This window comes from Canis lupus, chromosome 19 (assembly GCF_011100685.1).
Source record: "Canis lupus familiaris isolate Mischka breed German Shepherd chromosome 19, alternate assembly UU_Cfam_GSD_1.0, whole genome shotgun sequence".
Taxonomy (NCBI): domain Eukaryota; kingdom Metazoa; phylum Chordata; class Mammalia; order Carnivora; family Canidae; genus Canis; species Canis lupus.
In genome coordinates this window covers 24131505-24139417 of record NC_049240.1, presented here as the reverse complement: position 1 = coordinate 24139417, position 7913 = coordinate 24131505, and the positions used below count along the sequence as shown (strand labels likewise).

At 44.4% G+C, this 7913-nt stretch overlaps 1 long non-coding RNA gene across 1 annotated transcript; it reads right to left on the bottom strand.

Annotated features, from left to right (window-relative positions):
• Nucleotides 1–252: 252 nt before the first annotated feature.
• Nucleotides 253–4323, bottom strand: LOC111091134. Its single transcript, XR_005374025.1, has 3 exons — nt 4035–4323; nt 3522–3592; nt 253–307 (listed from the first exon to the last, which is right to left on the bottom strand). It is a non-coding gene; the product is annotated as an uncharacterized LOC111091134 (long non-coding RNA).
• Nucleotides 4324–7913: the final 3590 nt, after the last annotated feature.

Sequence of the window (7913 nt, the reverse complement as noted above, 5' to 3'; positions counted from 1 at the left end):
CCTGGAAAGGAATCTGCTTCTCCCTCTCCCTCTGCCTCTCCCCCAGCTTGTACTCTCTCTTGTCACTCTCTCTCAAATAAATTAAAATCTTTAATTAATTAATTAATTAACTAATTAATAAAAGGCTGAGGGGCATCTGGGTGGCTCAGTCAGTTATGTGTCTACCTTCAGCTCAGGTCTTGGTCCCTGGGTCCTGGGATCGAGTCCTACATCAGGCTCCCTGCCTGGCAGGGAGTCTGCTTCTCCATCTCCCTCTGATCCTCCCTCTTGCTCATGCTCTTGTGCTCTCGTGCTCTCTCTCTCTCAACTGAATAAAAAAAATAAAATTAAAAATAAAAAAAATTTTAAACTCTTTAAAGAATAAAAAAAGTAGAAGTTTGAATAATTATCTCATGAATGGGGGAGCTTTAAGTAGTCTCTCCACTCAACTAAAGTCTCTAAATTAAATACCAAAAGTAATGTATATAGTTTCTTTAAATATACAGTTCTGAAGTTTTGAGAAAACAAAAATCCACGTTAGAATACCACATACACAACTACAGATTTGGCCTACAAAGCATGCCAGGGGAAAAGAACACTGGACCTCATGTCAATAGGCCTGAATCAGAGTATTGATTCTACCACCCGGTGAATTGATGTTGGTCTCTATTGCTTCCACTGCAATGTGTTTTTTTTTTTGTTTTTTGGTTTTTTTTTAGATTTTATTTCTTTATTCATGAGAGACACACACACACAGAGAGAGAGAGAGAAAGAGGCAGAGACACAGGCAGAGGGAGAAGCAGGCTCCATGGAGGGAGCCCGATGTGGGAATCGATCCTGGAACTCCAGGATCAAGCCCTGGGCCAAAGGCAGGCACTAAGCCGCCGAGCCTCCCAGGGATCCCTCCACTGCAATGTGTTAAAGAAAAAAAAAAGGAGGGGCACCTGGGTGGCTTAGTTAAGTGTCTGACTCTTGATTTTGGCTCAAGACATGATCTCAAGGTTGTAGAATCAAGCCCCACATCAAGCTCCTCTCTCAGTATGGGGTCTGGTTGTCCCTCTCCCTCTGCTCCTCCCCCTGCTCTCTCTAATAAATAAAATAGAAAGAAAAAAGAAAAGAAAAGAAAAGAAAAGAAAAAAAGAAAAGAAAAAAAGAAAAGAAAAGGAGAGACAACATGCCAAAAATGGAGTTGCTTGTGCTAAGCTCCGCATCAGCAAACCAAGATGTAGTATCTAAACTAATTGTAATTTCAGCCTTTCCCAGGAACTTTAACCAGTCAATTGGAGTTACCTGATCAGCTCTGGTGAGGTCATCTACATGATAGACACCTACTCTTCCTACAAAGGAAAGTGACCTTGCCTGAAACAACCCACTCTTTGCTAGAAACTTACTTTTTTCTATCCTCTTCTGCTCATAAAAGCCTCCCATTTTGTTCAGCTCTCCAGAGCTCCATTCTGTTTGCTAGATGGGATGCTGCCTGATTCATCAATCATGAGTAAAGCCAATTAGGTCTTTTTTTTTTTTAAGATTTTATTTATTTATTCATGAGAGACACAGAGAGAGGGAGAAAGAGGCAGAGGGAGCAGGCTCCATGCAGGGAGCCTAATGTGGGACCTGATCGCAGAACTCTAGGATCATGCCCTGGGCGGAAGGCAGATGCTCAACCACTGAGCCATTAGGCATCCCCAATTTGGTCTTTAAATTTAAGAAGTTGAGGGGATCTGTGCGTGGCTCAGCAGTCCCCATCTTCCCATAAATTGTCTTCTCTCCCTTAGAAGTTGAAGACCTACCTCTACCCTCTTCTCCTTAGTTCAGGATGGCATATAAGTCTAAGCTGCCTGACTGTGGGTCTAATTTTTTCCTTTTTTTTTAAGATTTATTTATTTATTTATTTATTTATTTATTTATTTATTTATTTATGTATTTATGATAGACATAGAAAGAGAGCACAGACACAGGAGGAGGGAGAAGCAGGCTCCATGCTGGGAGCCCGACGTGGGACTTGATCCCGGGACTCCAAGATGGCACCCTGGGCCAAAGGCAGGCACTAAGGAGGAAGAAGCAGGCTCCATGCCGGGAACCTGACGTGGGACTTGATCCCAGGACTCCAGGATCGCGCCCTGGGCCAAAGGGAGGCACTAAACCACTGAGCCACCCAGGGATCCCCTAATTTTTTTTTTTTTTTTATGGCTCTATGCCTGGGGCATCTGGGTGGCTCAGTGGTTGAGCGTCTGCCTTTGGCTCAGGTTGTGATCCTGGGGTTCTGGGATTGAGTCCTGCATCAGGCTCCCCCACAGGGGGCCTGCTTCTCCCTCTGCCTGTGTCTCTGTTTCTGTGTGTGTCTCATGAATAAATAAAATTAAAAAAAAAAAAAAACTTTAAATGGCCCTATGCCCAATGTAGGGTTTGAACTCAGGACCCTAAGATCAAGATTGCATACTTTACTTACTGAGCCCAGCTAGTGCCCTGCCCTGTGTGGATCTCAGATTCTTATGGGGCTCCTTTACATATGTAATTAAATTCATTTTTCTCTTGTTAATCTGTCTTCTGTTAATTTAATTAAGAGGCCAGCCAAAAGGGTAAAGGAAAATTTTTTCTTCCCCTACAGGTATCATTTTAGTCCAGATATAGGTAGACTGTTCCTGCAGTCTAGTTAAAAATAGCTTTACATTTCTAAGGGTTTAAAAAAAAAAAGAAAGACTAACAATATGTGACAGAGAACATATGTAATCCGCAAAGCCTGAAATACTCTCTGACCCTTTTTTTCTCTGACCCTTTATAGAAGTTTGTTGACCCTTGCTCTAGTCCAAGCCATGTTTGTGTGAACCTTTGCACAATCTCCTATCTCCCCACTTCCCTTTTTCCATGTTTCCCCTCCCACCTAATTCTAGTTCTCTACACTGCTGCCAGAATGACCTGTTTGAAACAAAAATCAGATCTTCTTTCTTTCTTACTTAAAACGTCCCAGTAGCTTTCCAACGTGCAGAGTATAAAATCCAAACCCCTGGCTCTGTAATCCAGGTCTGCTTACATCTGCAATCTCAGCTCCTAAATTTTTCCCTGATTTACAAAGTTCCAGCCATTTCAGCTTGTTTTCTCTGTACCCACACCCCCACCCCCATCCATGCCTTTGTGTTTAGCATTCTCTCCTAATCTGGAATTCTCCCCAGCCCCCTCCCAGATTTTCCTATCCTTGGCAGCTCAAATAGCATCTTCTGAAAAAGGCCATCCCCAAGCGTTGCATCTAGTACAGCACTTGCTCCCAGGCTAATCTACGTAGCTGGTTTTTTCTGGTCTCTCCCCACTAGAACGCAGGCTCCAGGAGAACTGAAACCTTCTTATCTTGCTCTCTTTCTTTAATCCCAACTTCATATGGTGGGCACTCAGTAACATGTGTTGAATGAATAAATGACCTGATGTTGATAAGGTTATATATAAAAGTATTAGAGAGTAGAAGAGCATAAGGGCCTTATGGTGTTTTAAAAATTCTCGAAGTTTCAATAAGTTATATAAAACACTTAACAGTGCATAGCCACAAATACCTGGACTCGAGGGTAGCCTGTCCTGGCTCCTTCTCTATTCGAATGCAAATAAACCTTGGGAGTTCCAGGACCTGTGTATAAACGTGTGTGAGAGAGAAAGAAAAGAGGAGATTCAGCTGGGTAGTACCCCAGGCCCAGACCAGTTACTAAAATATTTAAATATCTTTCTAAGTAACTTCTGACCACTCCCATCTGCCCAGGACCTTATGCTGATCTGGCAATTAGAGACTCAATGTCAGGCTGCACGAATGTCAATGGCCCCTAAGTCGTTAAATATTTTGAAAACCATTCCTGCTCCTGCTTATCGAGGGGCACCTGGGTGGCAGTTAAGCATCAGATTCTTGATTTCAGCTCAGGTTATGATCTCAGGGTTGGGAGATCAAGCTCTGCATCCAGCTCAGTGCAGAGTGGCTTGGGATTCTCTCTCTCTCTGCCCTTCTTCCCCCAAATAAATAAATAAAGTCTTAAAACACACACACACACACACACACACACACACACACACACACACACGTTTATGGAAAATCAGAGACTGGCAGAAGCAAGTTTGAAAAACTGAAAAACTGTGAGGTCCGACAAGAGTCGAGCCAGAATCCCGGTTTCGCGGAGAGCTGCCTCTGTGCAATCTTCTACAGGGAGGCAAGCTGTGAGTATGATTATTTAAACCAGCCCATTTTCTGCACGGAGAACAGGACCCGCGGCTAACGGTTTTGTTCTTCCACTTGACAGCCGCATATTACAACTGCCAGCCTCCTCATAGGATTCTGAAATGCAAATAGATGCTAAACCCTGCGGGCAGCCCGCGTGGCCCAGCGGTTTAGCGCCTTCAGCCCAGGGCGTGATCCTGGAGACCCGGGATCGAGCCCCACGTCGGGCTCCGGGTGCACGGAGCCTGCTTCTCTCTCTGCGTCTCTCATGTATAAATGAGTTTTTTTTTAAATGTTGAAATCTGTGACAACTGCGGCTCGCCAGCTGCAGTGGGCGACTTGGAGGGTTGGCGGCACCACCGGAGGAGGCTCTGAAGCTGCCCACGCCTTCTTAGGACTAGGACTGGACTCGCGTCCCCGCAGCCCTAACCACAAGATCCAGCGTTCCTCGCCAGCTGTGTGGAGGGAAAAGCTGAGTGGCCCCGAGTGAAAGGACACAGGGGAAAGCAGGTAGGAGATTTACCTAAAAGCGAAGCCCGCTGGGAGAGGAGGACCCCACTTGCGTGAGATTCTGGCCAACGGTGACCTCTCGCCGACCTCCTCCCTCATTTTAATACTAAAAGTCACGCCCGGGGGCGGAGATGTAATACGCAAATGAGACGTGGGAGGCACGAGAGAGCCAGTGCACAAGAGCGGGAAAAACAATCTAGGTATCTCCCTTTTACTAAATCTCTTTAAAGCTCGCTGGGTGACCTCTTTGGGAGCCAGCCTGAGGACTCTCCTGCGTTGCTTCCCTTGTGCTGGAGCATAAACTCCAACAAAGCCTCGCTGGAACTCTCCTTCGGCCTGTCAATTTTTAGTATTCAGAGAGCCCAAGGGCTGGTTTGGTATCAGGGCAGGGGGCTGAGGCCTTTGCTCCAGTCTGTCCAGGTGAGTGCAGGCCTGGTAGGCAGGGGTCAGCAGGTGTGACATCCAGAGTTCCGTTGTGGGTGAAGGGAACAGAACTGAGCATTTGGCACTTTCCTGTCTAAGCTGAAGGAGAAGGCAGGTTCAGTTCTTAAGCGTTCCTTTTGGAAGTACAAATGTTTACCCCGTTTTGTATGTTTACTCAACTATCTAATTTTTACTTTAAGTCAAATAAAAAAAATTTTTTTTTAAGTAGGTACCACACTCAACATGGAGCTCCAACTCACAACCTCAAGATGGAGAGAGTTCATGCTCTGGGAAGCCTGGGTGGCTCAGTGGTTTAGTGCCTGCCTTTGGCCCAGCACATGATTCTGGAGTCCTGGGATGGAGTCCCACATCGGGTTCCCTGTGTGGAGCCTGCTTTTTCCCTCGGCCTCTCATGAATAAATAAAGTCTTTTTTAAAAAAAAGTTCATGCTCCTCCAGTGGAGCCAACCACGTGTCCCAAAATCAAAAATTTTTTTTTTCCAAAATCAAAATTTTTTTAAGTTTTATGTATTTTTCAAGCCTTATTGAGGTAACTGACATATAATACTGTATTAATGATTATATATATAATTGTACATATATATTATGTGTGCATATGTAAATATATATACATACAAGTGAAATGGTAACCACAATAAGTTTAGTTAACATCCATGACCTCACATAGTTACAGTTTTTTTTCCAGTGGTGACAACTTTCAAGATCTACTCTTGGCAACTTTTTTTTTTTTTTTTTTTTTTTTTTTTTACTCTTGGCAACTTTTAATCATACAATATAGTATTATCTTTTTCAACAATTTATGTATTTTAGAGAGAGAGGGCACAGAAATGGAGGAGGGGCAGGGCAGAGGAGCTTCAAGCAGACTCCTCCCTGACTGCAGGGCCTGACACATACTCTGTCCCATGACCCATGAAATCATGACCTGAGCCAAAACCAAAAACCTGGTGCTTAATCAACTGAGCCACCCAGGTGCACCTACAATATGGTATTATTAACTATGGTCACCCTGCTGTGTATTATATCCCCAGGCCTTCTTTTTTTTTTTAAGATTTATTTATTTATTCATGAGAGACAGAGAGGCAGAGACATAGGTAGAGGGAGAAGCAGGCTCCCCGCAGGAGGCCAATGTGGGACTCGATCCCGGATCCCAGGATCACAACCCGAGCTGAAGGCAGATGCTCAGCCACTGAGCCACCCAGGCATCCCAACGTTGGGTTTTTTAGAATCCACATATAAGTGAGATTATATGGTATTTGTCTTTCTCTGATATTTCACGTAGCATAATGTCCTTAATGTCTATCTAAATCAAAATATTTTGGTTGTAAGCCAGTTAGCTTCTGAAAAAAAGCTCACCTGTTTAATAGGTGAGACATATTTCATGAACAGTGACCATAACATACCATACTATTTCTCTCTTGGAAAAAGAATCAGCTCCCGACAGCTTTTTTGGTGTTCCAGATATTTGGTATATAATTTCCAGAAACAGAATCACTAGGTCAGATGTATGAACATTTTTATGGTACTCAACCCATTTTGGGGGATGCTTTTGTTTATACAACCTATGATCCTCTTCCCTCATCTGAGAACACCACCTCCACCTCCCCTCACCCAACCATGTGGTTCCTTATATCTGTAGTTTATAAACTTGGTGACATCGTCTTCACAGGACCAAATCTACTAGCGTACATGCCTGCTTTGTGTGTGCACATTCTCTGCCTTCCTTCGTAAAAAATATATAAACTCTATCCTCTTACTGTGCCTCTCCTCCACTTAGCCACTGGACCCTGTTTCTTTTTCCTCTATGTAAACTTTGCTATTGCACGTCTCTTCTATCCCACATGGCAAATTTTTCAGTCCCCCTGGGTCAGTCCCATTGACACATAAACATACACAAGTTCCTTCCACCTCCAATCCTCTTGACCCCCCAGCCTGTCTCCCCTGCCAGCTCCCTCTCCAAAGCTGCTCCCTTCACATAGCGCCCTACAACCCTTCCCTATACAGCCATACACCGCTCTCAGGTCCACTACCTTTTCCTATTTCTCCCAAGCTCCTTCCCACCTTTGGGCCATTACACTTTGTATTCTTTTTTTTTTCCCTTCCAAATTTTTTTAAAGGATTTTATTATTTATTTATTTATTTATTTATTCATTCATTCATTCATTCGAGACAGAGAGAGAGGCAGAGAGAAGCAGCAGGATCCTCGCAGGGAGCCCAGAGTGGGACTCTATCCCTGGAACAGGATCATGCCCTAAGCCAAAGGCAGACGCTCAACCGCTGAGCCATCCAGACATCCCAAGATTTTATTTTTTGGGGAGAGTGCGTGTGTGAGAGCACAAGTCAAGTGGTGGAGAGGGAGATCAGGCTGCCCATTGAGTGGGGAGCTCAATGAGGAGCCCAATCCCAAGACCCTGGGATCATGACCTGAGCCAAAGGCAGCTGCTTAACTGACTGAGCTACCCAGGTGCCCCTAAAAAAAAAAAAAGAAGAAAGAAACCTCTATAAAATATCTTCACGCTGCCTATGTTCTCTGGTATAAACTTTATTAGTCTGTTGATTGCCTTAAGTGATTTCTTTTTTTTTTTTTTTAATTTTTTTATGATAGTCTCACAGAGAGAGAGAGAGAGAGGCAGAGACACAGGCAGAGGGAGAAGCAGGCTCCATGCACCGGGAGCCCGACGTGGGATTTGATCCCGGGTCTCGAGGATCGCGCCCTGGGCCAAAGGCAGGCGCCAAACCGCTGCGCCACCCAGGGATCCCTGTTGATTGCCTTAAGTTAGTGATTTTAACTTTAA